Source organism: Carettochelys insculpta, chromosome 12 (genome assembly GCF_033958435.1).
Source record: "Carettochelys insculpta isolate YL-2023 chromosome 12, ASM3395843v1, whole genome shotgun sequence".
Taxonomy (NCBI): domain Eukaryota; kingdom Metazoa; phylum Chordata; order Testudines; family Carettochelyidae; genus Carettochelys; species Carettochelys insculpta.
Genome location: NC_134148.1, coordinates 32,398,109 through 32,418,867, shown reverse-complemented (window position 1 = coordinate 32,418,867; position 20,759 = coordinate 32,398,109). Strand labels below are relative to the sequence as shown.

General features: G+C 43.4%; 1 long non-coding RNA gene across 1 annotated transcript; it reads right to left on the bottom strand.

The window, feature by feature from the left end:
• Positions 1–703: 703 nt before the first annotated feature.
• LOC142019626 (uncharacterized) lies at positions 704–1,974 on the bottom strand. The gene is made up of 3 exons (XR_012647137.1): positions 1,932–1,974; positions 1,281–1,371; positions 704–855 (listed from the first exon to the last, which is right to left on the bottom strand). It is a non-coding gene; the product is annotated as an uncharacterized LOC142019626 (long non-coding RNA).
• Positions 1,975–20,759: the final 18,785 nt, after the last annotated feature.

Here is a 20,759-nt window from a genome sequence, read left to right as displayed (position 1 = left end):
CAGCAAGGGTTATTTGATTAGAGCGAGACAATGGAGTAATCTGAGGCATGGCGCTGTAGCAAGCCTTTTGTGAGACATATGCTGTTGAACAGCTGCCACATTCCCACCCAGAGGTGGCTGGATATAAGTGGCATTGAGGGGTGGAAAGGTGTTAAGTGAAATGACTTCTGTATGTTTGTGTGTACACATTTTCTTAAAGCACTTTTAATTCTGCAGCATGAAAGGGACTATAGAAATGTAAGATATTTTCACCGTTACTTTTATCAATAGTACAATATTGCTTGATCACTTTTTTATAGACCTATTTTATAGTCCTATTGCAACGCCATTGCTACTTGGTCCATTTTAAAATAGATTGGAGTTTAAGTTTATCTTTTGCTGGATTAGAAACCTTTCTGAGAAATCTATCTACTATACTTCAGAGCTGTCATATAAGTGTGTGTGGGTTTTTTTTCTTTTTCTTTTAAGCCTAAATAAAAGTTTGCTTCATCAACCATTGCAGAACATAAACTGTCAGCCATCTTAGGGAATAGACATCATTTTATTTAATTGCAAATTAAAAAACATAAACCACCTTAAACACAGAGCTAATGCCACATCAAATCAATACAATAATTGCACTCAGGCAATTTTAAGGCACACACGGCATTCAGCACCTTGCATACTAAAATAACTCAGTTATCAGAGGAATAGGCAAGCCTTATTATGCATGAGTAGGTTGTAGAGAATTAGCACATTTTGTGTTGTATGACTGCCTTTTCCCATTGTCTGGGATAAATTTAATACAGAACTTTTGATCAAAAAGTTGTTAATAGCTTCTTCTGTGCTGGTGAGTTCTTCATAAAATGAAAGTTGCTGGAATAAAATAAGAGATTTTCAATTCATACACAACCTCCAGCATCACCCTTCACAGCCTGAGAATGAGTCATGCAGATTTATTGTTTTGTATAGTGTTGAAAGTTTTTTTTATTTTGTACACAGGGATTATATTAAAAAAATGAATTGATTTTAGTCATGCTGGAGAAAAGTCTTGGAGACTGAAGTCCTCTGTCTGTCTACAGCAAAGGCGCCTAGAGTGTGCAGCAGGGTACCGACCAGTGGGCTCAGCAGCCTTTCTGCTTGTGTCCCTACCTGTGGCCCCCAACTCCAGATCACTTACCCTGTCTGTGTGTCTTTCCCCCAGCCCCTCACTGGAACCATGGTCCCACTCCTGGTTTCAGTTCTGGAACTTGTGGGAGGGAAGAGGAGGAGGGCACAGATAGGCTAAGGATATAACAAACCTCAAATTTGGGATGTATGGAGAAAATATATCACAGACAAACAATGCAAGCTTGCTTCACGCCCTCCCTCAGTGAATTGACCATGGCTTTCCTAGAGGACCAAAGGAAACATTTTCATGAGTCATTCAATATCATTCAAAAAAACCCATTTTCATGCTTTTTCCCGTGCTGCACCTCTTGCTTGGCAGCTGCTCTCCATAAACATCCCCAAAGCTACATTCAGATCCTGCCTCAAATCTCCATTTCTGCTATTCCTACAAAAAACTGGACAACAGTTAGGCAGCTGGTGTGCTGAGACCACTGCTGATCATGCAAACCAATGTGGTCTCATTGTTTCCCTGTGCTCCTCTATCTATCTGTAGCCACTTGTTGTTGTCTCTTGTCTTATACTTAGACTGTAGATTCCCTAGGGCTGGATCATCTTTTTGTTCTGTTTGGACAGTAACTAGTACAATGAGCTCCTGTTCTATAACAAGGGCCGATATGCACTATGGTAGTATAAATAAACCACAATGTTTAGCCTTTTTGCTGAAACCATCAACGTAGGCGTCAATAAAAGCACTGATGTATCTGAGGCGGACAACTGTCAACCAGGAAGGAGTCTGAAAGCTCAATGCCTGGTATGGAGTGCTCCTGGGGTAGAATTCTTACCTGCTATGTCAGTGATCCGGGTTTGATTCCTGGTGGATGCAGTTCATCTTGCTTAGCTAAGAAAAGACTGAGAGGGGACATGGTAATGGTTTACAAGTATATAAAAGAGTGTTGCAAGGAGGAAGAAAAATCTTTCTTTGTGGCCTCTGAGTATAGGACAAGAAGCAATGGACTTAAACTACAGCAGGGGAGGTTTAGGTTGGACATTAGGATAAACTTCCTAACTGTCAGGGTGGTTAAACGCTAGAATAAATTGCTAGGGAGATTGTGGAATCTCCTTTGCTGGAGATATTTAAGAACAGGTTAGGTAGATGTTGATCAGGGATGGTCTAGACGGTACTTGGTCCTGCCAGGAGAGCATGGGACTGGACTCAACCTCTCAAGGTCCCTTCCAGTTCTAGTGTTCTATGATTCTGTGAATTACTGCAGTTTGAGAGACTTCTTAAGACCGCTGAAAGTAACCACACTTGGAGGTGTCCAATCTCCTCATTTTTATGTAAAGAAACTTGGGATATTTGGCATCTAAAATAACATTTGGAGCCGAGCCGCTTTGTGGCCTAGTCATGGGAGGTCAGAATCTTCCTCAGTAAACAAGGCCCAAGGTATAGACAGACATGTAAAGGGTCTCCATAATATACAAACTGATTACAGCAGGAATGGGGAACCTATGGTCGGTGGACCTGACCTGGCCCCCAGCTCCTCTTGATCTGGCTCATGAAGCAATGCAGCGGGAAGCTACTGCTAAAGTCCCTGTATGGTTGTCTGTTCCTGGCAGGGAGAGAAAACAGCTTCATGCACTGCCATTCCCTCTCCTCCAGGCTGGTGGAATGGCATCACAGGGAAGTGTTCAACTGCAGGCTTTTCACTGATCACTCCCATTGGTCAGGAATTGTGGCCAATGGGAGCAGTGGCCAGGGGTGGGGGGACAGACAGTGCACTCCTCTGAACAACATTCCTGACAGACCATGAACTTGCCTTCAGCGGACAACATCAAACCGCTCTCAAAACCTTGCAACACCTTTCCTTCCATGCCATAGAGCTCATCAGTGATAGTTCATCTAACTCTGACATTGGACCAAAAATCACTGAGATATTTCTGTACTGGAGTCTTGGTAACCTCTGGTATGTCCAAATTGAAAAAAAAAACCCCACATGGAATGCATTTTAAAATGACTTTATTGTAATCAGCAACGAAGGGTCCTGTGGCACCTTATAGACTAACAGAAAAGTTTTGAGCATGAGCTTTCGTGAGCACAGACTCACTTCAGATGCACTGATGATGTGCATCTGATGAAGTGAGTCTGTGCTCACGAAAGCTCATGCTCAAAACTTTCCTGTTAGTCTATAAGGTGCCACAGGACCTTTCGTTGCTGTTACAGATCCAGACTAACACGGCGACCCCTCCGATACTTTATTGTAATCAATGAACTATAAAACTATGAACAAGTTAAACTTTACGAAGCTCAGAATCACAGTACACTATAGAGGTGTAGAAGTCTACCTGACCCCATGGTTAGATTATGACAATACATAGCAACAGCAACAAGACAAAGGACACAAACACAGCATAAGATAAAATACTGCTTTAGACATATGGGGCAAATAAGTGATCTGTTTTGAACATATAAAGTTTTTACCCCTCACACATATTTATATTCTTCTGTCTTGTTCTCTGTGGCTACGTCTACACGTGAAGCCTACATCGAAGTAGCCTATTTCGATGTGGCGACATCGAAATAGGCTATTTCGATGAATAACGTCTACACGTCCTCCAGGGCTGGCAACGTCGATGTTCAACATCGACGTTGTGCAGCACCACATCGAAATAGGCGCTGCGAGGGAACGTCTACATGCCACAGTAGCACACATCGAAATAAGGGTGCCAGGCACAGCTGCAGACAGGGTCACAGGGCGGACTCAACAGCAAGCCGCTCCCTTAAAGGGCCCCTCCCAGACACACTTGCACTAAACAGCACAAGATCCACAGAGCCGACAACGAGTTGCAGACCCTGTGCATGCAGCATGAATCCCCCGCTGCAGCAGCAGCAGCCAGAAGCCCTGGGCTAAAGGCTGCTGTACACAGTGACCATAGAGCCCCGCACGGGCTGGAGAGACAGCGTCTCTCAACCCCCCAGCTGATGGCTGCCATGGAGGACCCCACAATTTCGACGTTGCGGGACGCGGATCGTCTACACGGTCCCTACTTCGATGTTGAACGTCGAAGTAGGGCGCTATTCCGATCCCCTCATGAGGTTAGCGACTTCGACGTCTCACCGCCTAACATCGAAGTTAACTTCGAAATAGCGCCCGACGCGTGTAGCCGCGAAGGGTGCTATTTCGAAGTTAGTACTGCTACTTCGAAGTAGCGTGCACGTGTAGACACAGCCTGTATGTGATAGAACTTCTTCTCTATTTCTTAATCTCTGGGACAGTACTCAACATACTGCGTCCCTAAATTCCTGAGGCAAGGCCACAATGTTCCTATCCTATATCAGAAATTTAACCACTGCTGTACCCAGATCCCTGGGAAATACCCATCTCCTATGCAAAAGATTTATTGCACCAAACAAAACATGCATTAAGACATGCAATATGCATGTGCAAGGCAACAGTAGATCTTTGCCCCAGCAATTCTTTTCTCTGGCAACAGGGAGACTTTGCCTCAGCAACAGCATCTGTCAGCAAATATATCTAGTAAATGTAGTTTTCTTAGAAATTTTTCCTGGAAAGCATAGGCTTCCCAGAAAATCAATTTGACAGCATGATCTTCAAAGAAACTCAATTTGCTGGACCATTGTCATGAGGACAATGTTATCGTGGGTCTCACAGAGTTCCAGGACGCTTTCAGGACATTTGTTTGAAAAACAAAAGCCACTGTGACTGTGATAATAAATCATTGCTGAAAGAGTGACATAATTGTATCATAACTACTCACTCAAACTAAAAACAAGCTGCTAGGATTGCATGCATAATTAATTTAGGGTCTGACAGATCCCAATAGCTGGCTTTTCTGCTACACTAAAACAAACAGGTATGCAGATAAAATCAAAGCTAATAATGGACCTCATTGAAAGAGAGCTGAGACAATGTTTTTTGCCTACCATGTTTGATTTAATTTTTTTAGTGTGTTGGAAGCCCAAGAGATTGCAAAAGAATTTGGAACTATAATACTTTCATTGACTAAAACTGAAAGGTCTAATGGAACCCATTAGTTTTAATGAGTTTTTGCTACACAACCAACAACGGGGAGGATGAAAAAATGAATTCAGAAAAACTGACCACATGCTACTTTGAGAATATTTAATGGATGAAGTTGGATGCATTGGGTACAAAGCTTTTTATTTAGATTTTTATGTGTTGGGGTCAGACAGCTATCAAGCCATTCATTAACAACCACGAGCGCAGCACCTATTGGTGTCCGATGTCTCTCTCACTAGTTCCTTCTATCTTTCCCTGTCCAGCATGGAGTGGCTTCGTTTCTGCAGACTAGCTCCGCACCAATCTACTATATCATCTACCCATTCTCTCTGTGCGGTCTGCCTCTCCTATGTGAACCATCCATTATGCTGAATACCAGGGTCTTGATTTTTCATTTGTTGTTCATTCTGCAAATATGCCCAAATAGCTGTAACTTTCCTCGTATAATCTTCTGCAGTAAGTTCCCTTTGACTGTATCTTCCTATATAATTCCTCATTGGTGACCTTCTGCATCCATCCTATTCTCAGGATCTTTCTATAACAACTCCTCTCGAACGCCAATATTTTTCTATTTGAATCTTTCATTATCACCCACATCTCGCCATTAGGCAGGTTCAAAAATGGTAAGTCTGCAGTACCATTGGTCATAACTATATATTGTCTGTCTAGCCTATATTGTGAACAAATTAAGAACTCATCTTCCATGTACAGCAGCAAGCAGGTAAGCAGTGAGAAAGGGAGAGAGCAGATATTTCAGCTACCTTGCTGGTCCCCACTTGCTTTTCTTCCGCATACTGAAGGATTGACACTTTGAAGAAAGGGTGATGCTTGCCTATCATGCATGAGCTCCCCCTGCTAAACCATTCAGCCTTGGAAGAACCCAACTGTGTCACTACATCTCCATACTTTTTATGGAGATGTGTTTTTGAATATGAGTACATATAACTCAAATGTGATTTATGCAAAATGGGGCATGTAACTGATCATTCAAGAGCTTGTAACCTCTTGAATGTGCACATTCTATTAGTATGCATGTATCTTTCTTGTATGTGAAGTTAGAAATATACATTGTAAACCCGTTTATTAATTGAGGCCTTCCAGGCTACGTCTACACTAGCACGCTATGTCGAAGTAGCCTATTTTGACGTAAGAACATCGAAATAGGCTACTTTGACACTTATCATCTACGCGTCCTCCAGGGCTGGTGCCATCGATGTTCAACATCGAAGTAGAGACAGAGAACGTCGAAAGGAGCCTCCCCGGAAGGAAATGCGGAGCATCCACACACCCAAGTGCTCCCCGTCGAAATAAGGGGCCAGCAAAGCCCCAAGCCACTCCCTTAAAGGGCCCCTCCCAGACACACTCGGCCTGCACAGAACGAGATCCACAGAGCCAACAACCGGTTGCAGACCCTGTGCATGCAGCATGGGCCTCCAGCTGCAGCAGCTGGAAGCCCTGGACTAAGGGCTGCTGCATGCGGCAACCATAGAGCCCCGCAGGGGCTGGACAGAGCATCTCTCAACCCCTCAGCTGATGGCTGCTATGGAGGACCCTGCTATTTCAACGTAGTGGGACGCAGATTGTCTACACATGCCCTACTTTGACGCTGAACGTCAAAGTAGGGCGCTCTTCCCATCTTTGGATGGGAATAGTGATTTTGATGTCTTGCCGCCTAACATCGATTTCAATGTCGAAATAGCACACGGTCCGTGTAGACGTGACGTGTACTATTTCGACATTGTGCCAGCTACTTTGAAGTAACTGGCTAGAGTAGACACACCCCTAGTGAAAGCTATCAGCAGTACTTAATGACCCTGTGCTCAAGACAAAAATCTGTGAATGGTCTTGGTTTTCTTGTAGGTCTAAATTGTGGTTGGTTCTACAAAGACGTGTAACTGTGCCATCTGTTGCTCAAATCCATTCTGAATTTGGTAGTTTTCCTTGGGGCTGGGAGCATCAGACAAACAAATATATGGAGAAATATACATATCTCATAGAGCTAGAAGGGACCTCAAGAGGTCATTGAGTCCAGTTCTTCACCCTCCCAGCAGAATCAAAAATCCACACTAACAGGTTTTTTCTTTAATCTCTTTGCTCCAGACCCCTAAATGGCTTCCTCAAGGATGGAGCTCACAACCCTGTTTTTACAAGGTTAATACTCAAACCACTGAGCTATTCCTCCCACCCAAGACTAGCTATTCTAAAGAAATTCTATTTAAGGAATGGGACAAAAACAATGTTGGCCTTCAGCAGGCTTCGTGGCCTGCTCTCCATCTTAAGAGGACATATGGAAGGACCTGGAAAGAAGTGAACTAAAGAAGGAGATGCTGTTAGATCCAGCTTAGGAAAAAGATTACCTCTGGCTTGAAAATTTTTATGAGAGAGATTATGATTTATAATAATTTCTGTAAATGTATTACTCCTGTAATTGAGTCCTCCCACAGCTGAGCCATCATCAGTGTCTGTGTTACTCTGAGGTTCTAGTACTCCAGTTTTGTGCCTTTGCTGGGGAGATCAGAGCTTCTGGCACAGCAGAATAGGGTGGTGGGCAATGTTCCCTCTGATTTTTTTTCCATCCATGTGCAGAATTAATTTTTATGGGCACCGGGGCATGTTTAAAAATGTGCACCATTTCTGGAAACAAACTTACCTGAAGGCACTCTGCTAATTAGCTGGGTAGCATTTGAATCTCTCGCGAGTGGCCGCACAAGCACACAGCTTCCAGGGAACATTAGTGGGGTGCCGATCGGTGCTATGACCAGCCCATCAGATGACTGTCCCAATGGGTTCTCTCTGATCCATCCTGTCACATCAGTCTCCAACTGAGGTTGTAGGAAGAGACTGAGCACCACTCTTGGGACTGGAGGTCTGAGTGGAGGCTGGGCTGATGGCTGTTTCCATAACAGAGGGTAAATTAAGCTCAGGAACTCATTTGACTGAGTTTACATGGAGGTCAGGTGTACTCCTATGGTGCCCTTTTTTTGTATCCAGTTTCATTTTAAATCCTTTGTTGCCTTTTAGGTTGGGGTGAAATGTGTTGAAGGAGATACTTTCTGTGATATGTAGCACTTTTGGTACCAAAGATGATACTGGTTGTATCTCTGAAAACTGGGATTCTTTGGTCCAGCAACATCCATGGTCAGTGGGACCACAGATGTTGCTGGACTAGAATGCCCTGAGCAGGAGATGGTGTTAGTGGGGCGGGTGTCTGGCAGCCTGGCCAGGACTAGCATCTGCCTGCAAGACCAGGGTCACCACAAGAGCCCATGGCAGCAAGGCTAGAGCCACAGCTGTGGCCAGAGTCCTCAGTCAGTGGCAATGGAGCAGGACCCTAAGGCCAGCAGGGCCAGGGCTGGCAGCAGGAGGCTGCAGCCCACAGTAGCCAAGCTGGGGCTGGTAGTGAGAGGACCAGCTTGGTCTGGTGGCAGGGGACCTCCCATGGTTGGACAAATCCCCCCATTTAGGACCGGTTGGGTTCTGAGTGTGCTGGACCAGGAAGGTCCAACCTATAGTAGCTGCAAGTTTTATACCTCATGGGTGTGTTTTTAAAGGAAGAAAACTTTATGCTTCCCTGCTTGAGCTGCTCCTCCCATACACAGCTCTCTCTAATTTCTCGCATCTGATCTGTCTCTCAACAAATTTCTCATTGGCAAGGAGAGTAAAAGGACAGAAGGTCTGTCACTGAAACTGTAGATTGCTAGTTTTCACAGCTGTGCCACTGCTTTAAAGCTAGTCCAAAGATTGATCTAAATCTGTACCTTTTTCCCTTCTTTTTCATAACTGAAACTTTAGAAATGCTTTATGAAAATTCAGTGGAGAATCTCTCACCCCACTGTTTTTCATACAGCTTTTGCCTTTATCTTGCCCTCTGTTTGCTCTTTCTAGTTCTGCTTTTTTCTGATGCTGCTACCAGGAGGTTAGAGTGGTGCAGCAGCTTGCAGCCATGGTCCGTGTATAGAGCCAGGACCAGATGGGGTTCTCCTAATAGTTCTGAAGGAACTCAAATGTGAAATTGCAGAACTACCAACAGTGCTTTGCAATTTGTCATTTAACTCCGCTTCTGTACCATATGATGGGAGGCTAACTAATGTGGCATTAATTCTTAAGAAGGACTCCAGAGGTGTTCACATCACTTAAGGCTAGAAAGCTTGATGTCAATGCCAAGCAAAGTGGTTGAAAGTATAACAAAGAACAAAGTTATTAGACACATGGCTCAGGGGTAAGGAAACTCCAGCCCATGGGCTGCATGTTTTTTGTCAGGGTTAGCTCTGCCAGATTGTACCTGAGTGTCTGCAGGCAGAGAGCCCTGCAGCTCTCACTGATGCGACTGGCCATTCCCAGCCAGTGGGAGCTATGGGAAGTGGTGGCTCACAGGTCCCATTGGTGGGGAACAGTGAACTGTATCCAGTGGAAGTTGCAGGCCTCTGGACCTGTGGATGCTCAAGTAAACACACTGTCTCACTGCCAGCCAGTGGCTAACTTTGGTGAACTGCATATGGCCAGTGTGTCAGAGTTTTCCCAGCCCCAACATAGGTGAGCATAATTTGTTGTGGAAGAGTCAACCTGACCTATGTAAAGGGAAATCATGCTTCATCATTCTACTAGAATTCTTTGAGGGGGTCAACCACCATGTGGACAAGTGTGATCCAGTAGATATAGTGTACTTAGATTTTCAGAAAGCCCAAGAGAAAGTCCTTCACTAAAGGCTCTTAAGAAAAGTAAGCTCTCTTGGGATAAGAGGGAAGTTCCTTTCCTGGATCAGTAACTTCTCAAAAGACAGAAAACAAAGGATAGGAATAAATGGTCAGGTTTCAAAATAGAGAGAGGTAAATTGTGGTGTCCCCGAGGAGCCTATACTGGGACCAGTCCTATTCAACATACTTATACATGACCAGATAAAAGGGAATAAACAGTGCGGGGTAAAATTTGCAGATGATACAAAACTGCACAAGCTATTTAAATGTCAAAGAGCTACAAAAGGATCTCAGAAAAGCTGGTGACTGGGCAACAAAAGCACAGAACAAAAATCAGTGTTGATAAATGCAAAGCAATGTTCATTAGGAAGCGTAATCCCAACCATACCTATAAAATCATGGTGTCTAAATTAGCTATTATTACACAAGAAAGAGATCTTGGAGTCATTGTGGATAGTTCTCTGAAAAATTCCACTCAAAATGCAGCAGGAGTCAAAAAGCAAACAGACAAACAAACAAACAGAAAAACAGAATATGGGGAATCGTTAAAGGGATAGATAAAATAGAAAATATATTGTTATATAAATCCATAGTACAACCACATCTTGAATACTATGTGCAGGTATGTTCACCCCATCTCAAATATATATATATATTGGAATTGGAAAAGCTTTGGAAAAGGGGAACAAAAATGAACAGGGGTAAGGAACAGCTTCAGTAAGAGGAGAGAATAATAAGACTTGGACTTTTCAGTTTGGAAAAGAGATTGCTAAGGAAAGATATGAGAGATCTATAAAACCATGACTGGTAAGGAGAAAGTAAATAAGGAAATATTATATACTCCTTCTAATAACAACATAGCTATGGGTTACCAGATGAAATTAATAGGAAGTAGGTTTAAAAATAAAACGAAATATTACTTTACACAATGCACACTTAGCAGAGCCGACAGCCACTCTGGACCTGAGGGAAGGTGTGGGATAGTCTGACTCTGTGTCCCAGGAAGGAGTGTGGTCTCGGGTGGAAGAGACAGGGCAGCCAGTCCTCGTCACTGTTTGGGCCCTGGTGCGCCCTCCCAAGCCCTCAACGCCTTGCAGCATGCCCAGCATAGTGCCCCAGCACTCTTGCGGTGATTAAAAGGGGCCCGTGGCAATTGGCCTTTGCCCCTTGTATACAGTCAACCTGTGAAAGGCCTGGTCACTTGATGTTTACCTATTCTGTCCATTCCCTCTGGGGCACCTGGCATTGGCTGCTGTCAGAGGACAGGATACTTGGTTAGACAGACTTTTACTCTGGCTGTTCGTAAGTTCTTATGAGCTCTACAGAGCATACACCATAGCCTTTGCTTTGAACTTTAGTGCAATAATTTCACCTCGGGGGAAATCCATCTCAGTAATCACCCATATCTCTTCACAAGCTGGCACAAAGCAGGGGAATTTGTGACTCCCACTGACTGAAACAAGGGGAGGCTAAAGAGGTTGAGCCTGAGAAGATCCTTGTGGGCGACACCATATTATAAAAAAGCAGAGCCTCCTTCCCTAGGATAAACATAAAGGGTACTTGTATCTTTCAATGTCCACTTTCTAAGATTCCTTTTCACCTGGATGTCCTGATCTCAGAATCTGGCTGTTGCATTCAGATACTAGAAAGCTAAATATTAGTACTTTAATTACGTGTAGCACATTTTATCTATACCTCTCAAAGCGCTTCGTAAAGATGCCTGTAAACATCTCCATTTCTAAGACTCAAAGAACTTGAAGGGGTCATCTTGCAGATCAGTGGCAAAAGACCATAGGTTTCCCAAATCTCTAGTCCATGTCCTAATTAGTGGGTACCCTGCCTCCTCAAATCCCTGTAGTCTCCTTTCACTTTCTGTTTGCAGCTACAACTAATGCATCCAGGATTGGGGAGTTGCCATGGAAAGGGGAGGTGACTTTGGGCTACCCTAAGAGAGCAAGACATATCAACTCACTGCAAGCAAAGATTTATGTGGGTGACTCTTAGCAAGTAAGCAAGAGGCACACATAAAAAGTCCTAGAGGCATTTGGCTGTAGGCCCTGGGGTCTTATTCCAAGCCCTTGTCATCCTACACCTTGCATTAATGGTACTGTGTAATGATAGAAGCAATTTATCCATATGACACCTGGGAGATGTTAAAAAGGAGTTATCAATTAGCTCTGGCTACCAGTGTTATGTAATAGGAAATGTACAGCAAGGCACTGTTAGACTGAGAAAATATAGCCTGAGGTCAAAGGCTGAGACTTCAGCAGGGCTCTGGTAGCAACTATTTCAGTCCCTTTGCCATGCTAAACCTCTCAGATACAATATCATGTGTCCCTCCAGCTCCTGATGATAGCCAAGGAGAATGCCTCCCGACATTAGTAGCTGGTGTCTTGTTTGGAAACAGACAAGATGCTTTTTCCATTAGTATTGAGTGATAGGTGGCAGAGACCATTCTGTAACTCAAGCTGCAGCCAGGTTCCTCTGGGTACAGAAAATTAGGCCACTGCTCTCGGAGGTGAGACTGGGTATAGTCTTATCAAGGAATCAAGCCCTGTAGTACTCAGTCATCTACCCCTGCTGATCTGGAAGATTTTCAGATCAGCATATGAATTAATACTACTCAAAAAGCTGTGAAACAGCAAGAGGAGCAAATTTCAACCAGGGTGACTCTGGTGAGCATCTTTTTGTGAGCCTGTGCATCGATGGCAGATGCTGTACATCAGCATTATTTAAGCATTAAGAAACCTGTAATTGGAGACTAATGTGTCCTCATCATAGTTGACCTTATTTATGGAGGAGCTGACATCTGAATGTCAAATTTGCATCAGTGACTTTTCTCCTCTAATAACCACTTTAATATGTAAATACCTGCATTTGCAAAAGAATAAAAATAAATAAAAGAGCTATTTTTATTATCTCTGGGAAGATCTCTGTTTTGTTGTGAATGCAGGGACTGGGCTGAGATTAGGCTTTGCCACTTAATCAGGAGGAAAGTGAGAAAGAAAGATATTTACGGATGCAGGGATATGTGAATTCTGAATTGTAAATAACCTGCAGTACAATCTTAGGCAAGAAGAGAGTAGAAATCACATTACAGGGCCATTTGCAGTTCTTTGTTCAGGCATAACTGACACTTACAGTTATTTTGCTAAATCGTCTGTTCACAGGTATATGTTTTTCCATCCTGGCTAGGTAGCAATACCAGTCCCTGGAGTGAAAAAGATACCTGACATCAAACATTTACGTGCACACTCAAGCTTTTCATGGAGCCAGGAATCTGAAGAGCAAGGAATTGGGACGGAGAGAATTGAGACAGTAAACTGCAGTGGTGATTCTGCTTGAGAATTGGACATTGTTGAGAATAAACAGAACGTCTGTAGCTTGGCATAGGGCCTAATAAAAGTGCTATGCCTATAACGTTGCTGGTCGTTCAATGGGGCAAGATTTAAGTCAGTGCAGGATACTGATCTTATTACTGCCATAAAGAGGAGAGAAAGATACAAGACTCAACTCCCTGGTGGGAGGATCTGGGTCTCTCCCAACAGGCTCTGCCAATGGAAGTAACTCCCATCTGACAGGAAGAGTGGCTGCTGTGCTCATCTGGTTAATCCTAAAGGGAATGGAAGCAAATGGATTAGCCTATATAGGCTACGTCTACACGTGCACCCAACTTCGAAATAGCTTATTTCGATGTTGCGACATCGAAATAGGCTATTTCGATGAATAACGTCTACACGTCCTCCAGGGCTGGCAACGTCGATGTTCAACTTCGACGTTGCTCAGCCCAACATCGAAATAGGCACAGCGAGGGAACGTCTACACGCCAAAGTAGCACACATCGAAATAAGGGAGCCAGGCACAGCTGCAGACAGGGTCACAGGGCGGACTCAACAGCAAGTCGCTCCCTTAAAGGGCCCCTCCCAGACACACTTTCATTAAACAGTGCAAGATACACAGAGCCAACAACTAGTTGCAGACCCTGTATATGCAGCACGGACCCCCAGCTGCAGCAGCAGCAGCCAGAAGCCCTGGGCTAAGGGCTGCTGCCCACGGTGACCACAGAGCCCCGCAAGGGCTGGAGAGAGAGTATCTCTCAACCCCCCAGCTGATGGCCGCCATGGAGGACCCCGCTATTTCGATGTTGCGGGACGCGGATCGTCTACACGTCCCTACTTCGATGTTGAACGTCGAAGTAGGGCGCTATTCCCATCCCCTCATGGGGTTAGCGACTTCGACGTCTCGCCGCCTAACGTCGATTTCAACTTCGAAATAGCGCCCGACGCGTGTAGACGTGACGGGCGCTATTTCGAAGTTAGTGCCGCTACTTCGAAGTAGCGTGCACGTGTAGACGCAGCTATAGTGAGAAAAGCTACTGACTTCTGCCTGCTGTTCTGAGAGCCCTTTTCCACTCATTTCACAAGAACTAGAGTGGGGAGATTTCAAAGGAGCTGCTGGGAGGCTCATTCATGGAACTGAAATCTGTCAGCGTATGATAAATTACTAGTCTATGTTTAGCCTTTAGAGTCACATTTGCAGTTGTTCATGTCTGGGTCTTAAAATGTAAAGGGGAATGTGAGGCTTCTTTAGATGGGCCCCAAGAGCTCTGGAGAACATGCCAGAATGTTTGACTGCTTAACCTCAATCAGTGCAACAGCTTATGCAGGTACCCAATGACACTGCAGAATACAGGGCAATTGTAGTTTAAATCCACAGTTTGCTAGGTCCAGAGCCATCTGTAAATAAGTGCTTCCACCCCATGTTTATTGGTGTATCATCTAAGGGGCTTAGGTCAGCTCTGCTGGTTTTGGGGTTAGGCTTATTTTACTAGGGATCAGAACCTTACACCCAGACTGTGGGGAACTGTGAACCCAGAGATGGATCCCTAATTCATGTCTTGGGTCTTTCTCTAAAATCCACTCTTTAGTTCAATAAAATGGTCAACACCAATGCCAGCAGCATGAACTTCTTCCACTCAGCCCCCAGCCAATGTTTTTCAACATGCCTTTGGAGAAACCAGCTCCAAGGATAAAGGGGAGTTCAAGCTCCAATGAATTCTTGGCTTCTTTGTTGACTTTGATTGCATTGGTGGAATTCAGGATACTGTACTGGGGCTTCTCAGGCTCCTGGGCCCCTGTTCTGTCCACAGACTAGGTTTAGACCACTCCAGTTGCAGGTACCTATGCTTTTATTATGCGTAGCATGTCCTACCACCTTCTGTGTTGCAATTCTTGGTCACAATAACCTCTCCAGTTACCCAACCTAGCTTCTTCCCCTTCCACACTCTGGGGCTGCTAACCTACAGCCAAACCCTCCAGCTATAGGGGAGCTGAGTCTTCCACTCCCTGGCTCCTCTCTTCCTCTATCTAGCATTCGTGCACTTACCTTTCACTCAGTATCAGTTGCTTGTATATAGCTATTTGTTCAGGGACCTCGCAGCTGCCAGCCATCAGGCCTGGGCTTGGTTAGCCAGTTCCCATTACCCTTCTAGGGGCCAGGTCACTCCAACAGAGCTGTCGCTCAGACTCCTGGCTAGTAGTATGTTATAATACATACACCTACTTATCAAATGGGAAAAAGAACTACCATGAGTCATGAGAACCACCAGATAGTAACTCTAGTCTATCTGTATTGACTTGGGCCACATAATGACCCAGAAGTAATGGACTCCTTTATTGCATTCTCAGTCCTCAAATCCATCAAGTTCCTCAGTTTTGGACAATTTCAAAGCAGAGATACAAACAAGTACAGAAAAATGATAATTCTCTCTCTCTCTATCATTCTGTAGAGGCCCTGCTTCATACCCAGAATCCATGAATTTAAGTACATGCAAATCAGACCCAGACAAGGAAATAAAATAATTGTGGTGTAATCATATTCCTGCAGAGCTCTTCCATGTTATCATTCAGGGCACAGCTCACCCAGTTGTGGGTCTCTGCCTGTTTGTCTCTGCTTCTGTGAAGTCTAGAGGTCTTTCCAGACAGTTCCCCATTTCCAGGCCACCAAATTTCAGAGAAAATCTGGAAGAAAACAACTCAAAAACAGTATCACCCCTCAAACCTTCAGTGAGGTCCCGCCCTTCTATTCAGGGCTTGTTGCCCAAACAATACAACCTTCCACTGGTTCCGCAGCAGGGTCTGGTCTCCCCTTCTAGGGGGGGTTGATCCAGCTGGGTAGCAAACTTGTTCTCTGGGCTGTAACCAGGCTTCCCTCCCATCAAGACAAGTTCAGCTCTATCATAGGCTAGTCCTCCCCCTTTTAGCTCTCTTATCCATGTCACACATTGGCTACCAGTGTAGCAGGTGGATCCACAGGAATATCTTAACCCCCCTCATTGCCTGTTTGAAGCCTCTCTGGCTCATCTTGCACGACAATGTTAGGTGAACTGCTATGATGGTGGAAAAAGCCAGTTCACTAGAAGAGTTTCTTTCTTTCTTTAACAAATTGCTTTATCAGGGTTGTGATGAAATAAATTCCAATAAAAAGTCCCCATGAATTCCAAGAGGGATATTGATAAACTGGAATTGACATTCAGGATACAGCAAGATGCTGAGATAGAGACTATGCAGATTTTGTCTGTTGCATACTATAAAACTTTTATTGTAAAGCACCTTTTATGTAAGCTGGATCACAAAACATTTTCTAGAATTAAACTAATGCCAGACAATATGTGGCATAAATTACAAAAACAGTGGTCATAAAGACACTGTATGGTGAATAAATTTAAGCAGTTAGAAGATTGATCGCAGAGGATGAGTCAAATTAAGAGATAGAGTCAAGGGAGAACAGGAAATATGCATTTTAAAATGAGAATTGAAAAGAAATAGAAAGTTGATGAGGCAGAGAGATACAAGAAACTGCTCATTACAGATGGCAGGCACTAAAAAGGAGAAGCAAGGGTCTTGCTCTGCCTGTGGGGTGGGCATGGGGAATTCAGAAGACAAGAGAGGAAGTAGATCTAGATGGGTGAAGGGAATTGGAAAGAGACAAGGTCCATGAAGTTGGGTGTCGCATGTATCCACTGATGAAGTTCTCAAATATTGAAGATAGCCACAGTGGAGCTCATTTTAAACTAGTCAACAAAGGCCTCTGAAATGCTGCCCACTTCAGCAATCTCCCTAGCACGTCATGTATTTTGGTGCCTAAAAACAAGCAGACTTCTTTCAGAAATTCTGACCACAGTAGTGAATCAAGCCCTTAGTACTTAATATTTTTGTCCATGGAACAATACCCAGGTGTAATGATTACATTACAACAAAAGCTCCTTAGAAGTGAATTCATTTAGTTCAACAGCAGCATCGCTGCATTTGAAGTTAGCAGCATTAGGCAAAAGTATTGATTGCCTTCAACTTGTACAAATAATGGGAGTCACAGGGGAAGTGAAATTATTTATATTTCATCATTCCAAAGAGACTGAATGTGCATACGTAGCCTGAGAAGGGAATTTTGGGACTGGAAGGGAAGAGAAATATAGATATAAATACAATGATCTGTTTATAATATTGTGTTTGTGTTTATAATATTGATCTGTTTATAACATTGCAATGAATAACTCCTGACACCCAGTTTTATTTATAAAGTTTCTGAAGAAGCCACAGAGCTAGGTGGATATGAAATAAATAAACTTCTTTTTAAGCCTCCGGAGAAGTAAAATGAAAGCCCTGCAATTTGAGGGCACACACTGATTAGCAGAGCTAGTCAGAAGCAGGGTATAATATGAATCTTTGATGTTTTGAAGGAATCAGTAGTTGAAGCTTCTTGGAGAAAGAGGAGCCGTGAATGAGCCTGTGTCATTAGTGATTAGAGCAGGGGGAGGGTGTGATGTTATTGGATTTTAAAAGAACATGAGAACCATTATTGTAACCACTGTCCTAAGTTTACACCAAATCTTGTGCCAAATGGGCCAAGTGAAGTGTCTACTGAAATATGGTGATTCACTGAATTTGTTTATGTTGATTATATGTCTGTAGTTAGGTCTTGAGCTCTTTTGAAAAGCCAGTCACTTATTTTGGTGCCTAAATGCAATTAGAGTTCTCCTGAGAGTTCTGGGCATAGTGGTGAATCAAGCCCAGATTTGGAGACACCTGGTTCAGTGGCAATCACAACCATAGAACATTTGACATTTTTATTATCTGTATTGCAGGAGACATAGACCAGCACCCTGTTGTGTTCAGTGCTGCAGAAACACAGAAAAAAGGATGGCCCTTGCCCCAAAGAGCTTACTGTTTTGCAGGTATCATGACAGAGGACAGTATCCCTCTTCAGTGATGCACCTTCTCCAGATAAACTAAGTACTAATGTCCCTTGCTGTGTGTGAAGCACATATGAGCTACAGTGTGTGCATGTACAGCCACCTCACCAAAAGGGTCTAATGCTAATTTCAACACAGTCTTAGAAAATGATTCAGCAAAGAACTGAAGGGTTTGCCTTTACGGGAATCAATCCTGATTGACACTGTTGTGATTAAGAGGAAAATCAGACCTTTGATACTGAGAGACTGGCTTTGTAAAACACTGCAGAATTCCCTAAGTACAACTCCCCAGAGAAATAAAACAATAGTATATTGTAATTTTGTCTTGTGGCTTCACGATCATCTCCACTCAGCCACAGAGATGCTGTCGGAGCTGTCACAGGACTCCCCTTTGAGAGTGGGTTTCTCAAGCAGAACCTACATCTGATTGTCTGGAAGTGATCTTGGTCATGATTTTCAGGGGTGCCAAGCACATAAAATTCCAGGTAGCCAATCAGAGTAACAGGTATTTAGCCAACTTGATAATCAGCCTTTTTGTGCTGACTCAACCATGCAGCAAGTGACACGGATGGCTAGAGATGTGGGACCCTGGCTGGATGAATTAAAGAGGCCCCGAATTTTCATTGTGCGCATTCTGATGTATTTAGACAACTGCTTTTCACTTCCCATTTTCACCCAGTATTGGAATAAACAACCATAAACAAAAAGGAATGCCACAATACCATGTGATAGGCTGTTCTTACAGCAGATTTTAACTGAGACTTGAAGCAGAGGCCATAGAATTCTCATGAGAAAGTTTGATTTCATGCAAATTGCAGCCTGCAGATTTAAGAAGTTCAAACAGCTCATATAAGCTTTTGATCAATATCCACATTGTGTGATGGTTATCTGTAGTGATTTGAATGTAAATCGTTTTGACCATTGCCCATCGATTCTCAGGACCACTGGTCATGGGACTTGGTTAGGAGCTAAAGTGCTTTAGTAGAGTCTTAAGGAAACCATAGAGTAATTGCACACATTTCCATGGTAAGTAGAATGACTAGCCCTGCAGTTCAATAAAGTAAACTCTTTCATATTCACATTCTATTACCCACAACTCTCAAATAATATCTGACAAGGTGGGTCTTTGCCCATGAAAGCTTACGCTCAAAAATATCTATTAGTCTATAAGGTGCCACAGGACTTCTTGCTGTTTCTCAAAAACTGCCATTTTAAGCATATGTAAATTTTAGTTACTTCTTCCATAAGTACAGTAGAGTGAAAGTTAATAGAAATAAATACAGCAAATACAATATAAGTTTTCAGTGTACAATACTACCGTTGCTATTAAATAAAATACGCTGCATACATTTTTGTTTGTTTCTTAATATCCAGTCTTGTTCTTCTTTAGTGTTACGCATTGCTAGGTGTTCCTCTTTATTATCCAGAATGTTTGAACATCTGGCAACCTCCCAGTCTCAGGGCTGCCAGAAATGAAAGAGTTCTCTGTATGTGATGTCATTCTGATTTCTGAGCCATTTAGGACACAGCATCCTTTTGACCTATTGTTTTGTCTTCATCTATCAGAGATGCAATGGAACATGCATGTTGTCTTCTCATCTACTATTTCAAATTCTGACACCCCATTTTAAAGAAACGGTGGGATCCCCAAAACAGCTACTAAAAAAAAAATCTCACAGCAAGTTTTGATAAAGACACTATCCCAAGAAGTGCTGAATGCCTGAGGACAATGGAATGTGTGGTACATTTCCTGGGCTGTATGTTTTAATGGGGCAAGGACTTTTTCTTCTCATATGCTCAGACTTGAAGGCTGTAAGGAACATCATGATCATGTACTCTGACCTCCAACATCGTAAGCCATAGAATCTGTCTCAGCCTCTCCTGTAGTAGACCTCTAATCTGTGGCTGAATTACTGAAATCCTCAAATCATGATTTAAACATTTCAACATACAAAGAATCCACCATTTATTCTATATTAAATCTGCTCAAGGATGTTCTCCTTGCTGCAGAGGAAGAAAACCCCTGCCTCCAGTGTCTTTGTCTATTGGAGACAGAGGAAAATTCCTTCCCAATCACTAACACAGTGGTCAGTTGGACCCTGTGAATTTTTAGCAAGATGCAGCAGTTTGACACCTTGGAAGCAATTCTCTGGAGTAACTCTGAGTCCTCCCCATCTGTTGTCGCATCACTGGCCATGGGGGATATTTGCTGCTAGCAGTAATAGATGAGCTATATGCCACTGCAGACAGTCTCATGATATTATTATACATGTATCAGCTTTGAAGCCAGTTGGGCTTTTGCTCCACTACTTCCTTTGCAAGGCTATTCCAATCCATCACTCCTATGATGGTTAGAAAGCTTTGTCTAATTTCAAGCCCAAACTTGTTGATGGGCAGTTTATATCCATTTGGTCCTGTACCAATGTTAGTAAGTCTCAGGTTATGATGGAACTGTCCTGCAGTTCTGTTGCTGACTAGTAAGACATGGCCATTCCCCTGGTGAGAGTGTGGTGTGTTGGGATGGCAATGATGTATCCATAATGTCAAATTTTAGACAGGTAGCTGTGTTAGTCTGTTTTAATTAAAAAGAACAAGGAGGCCCATGGGACCTTAAAGAGTAACCAATTGATTTGGGCATAAGCCTTCATGGGCTGTGGCCCACTTCATCAGATGCATAATGTAATG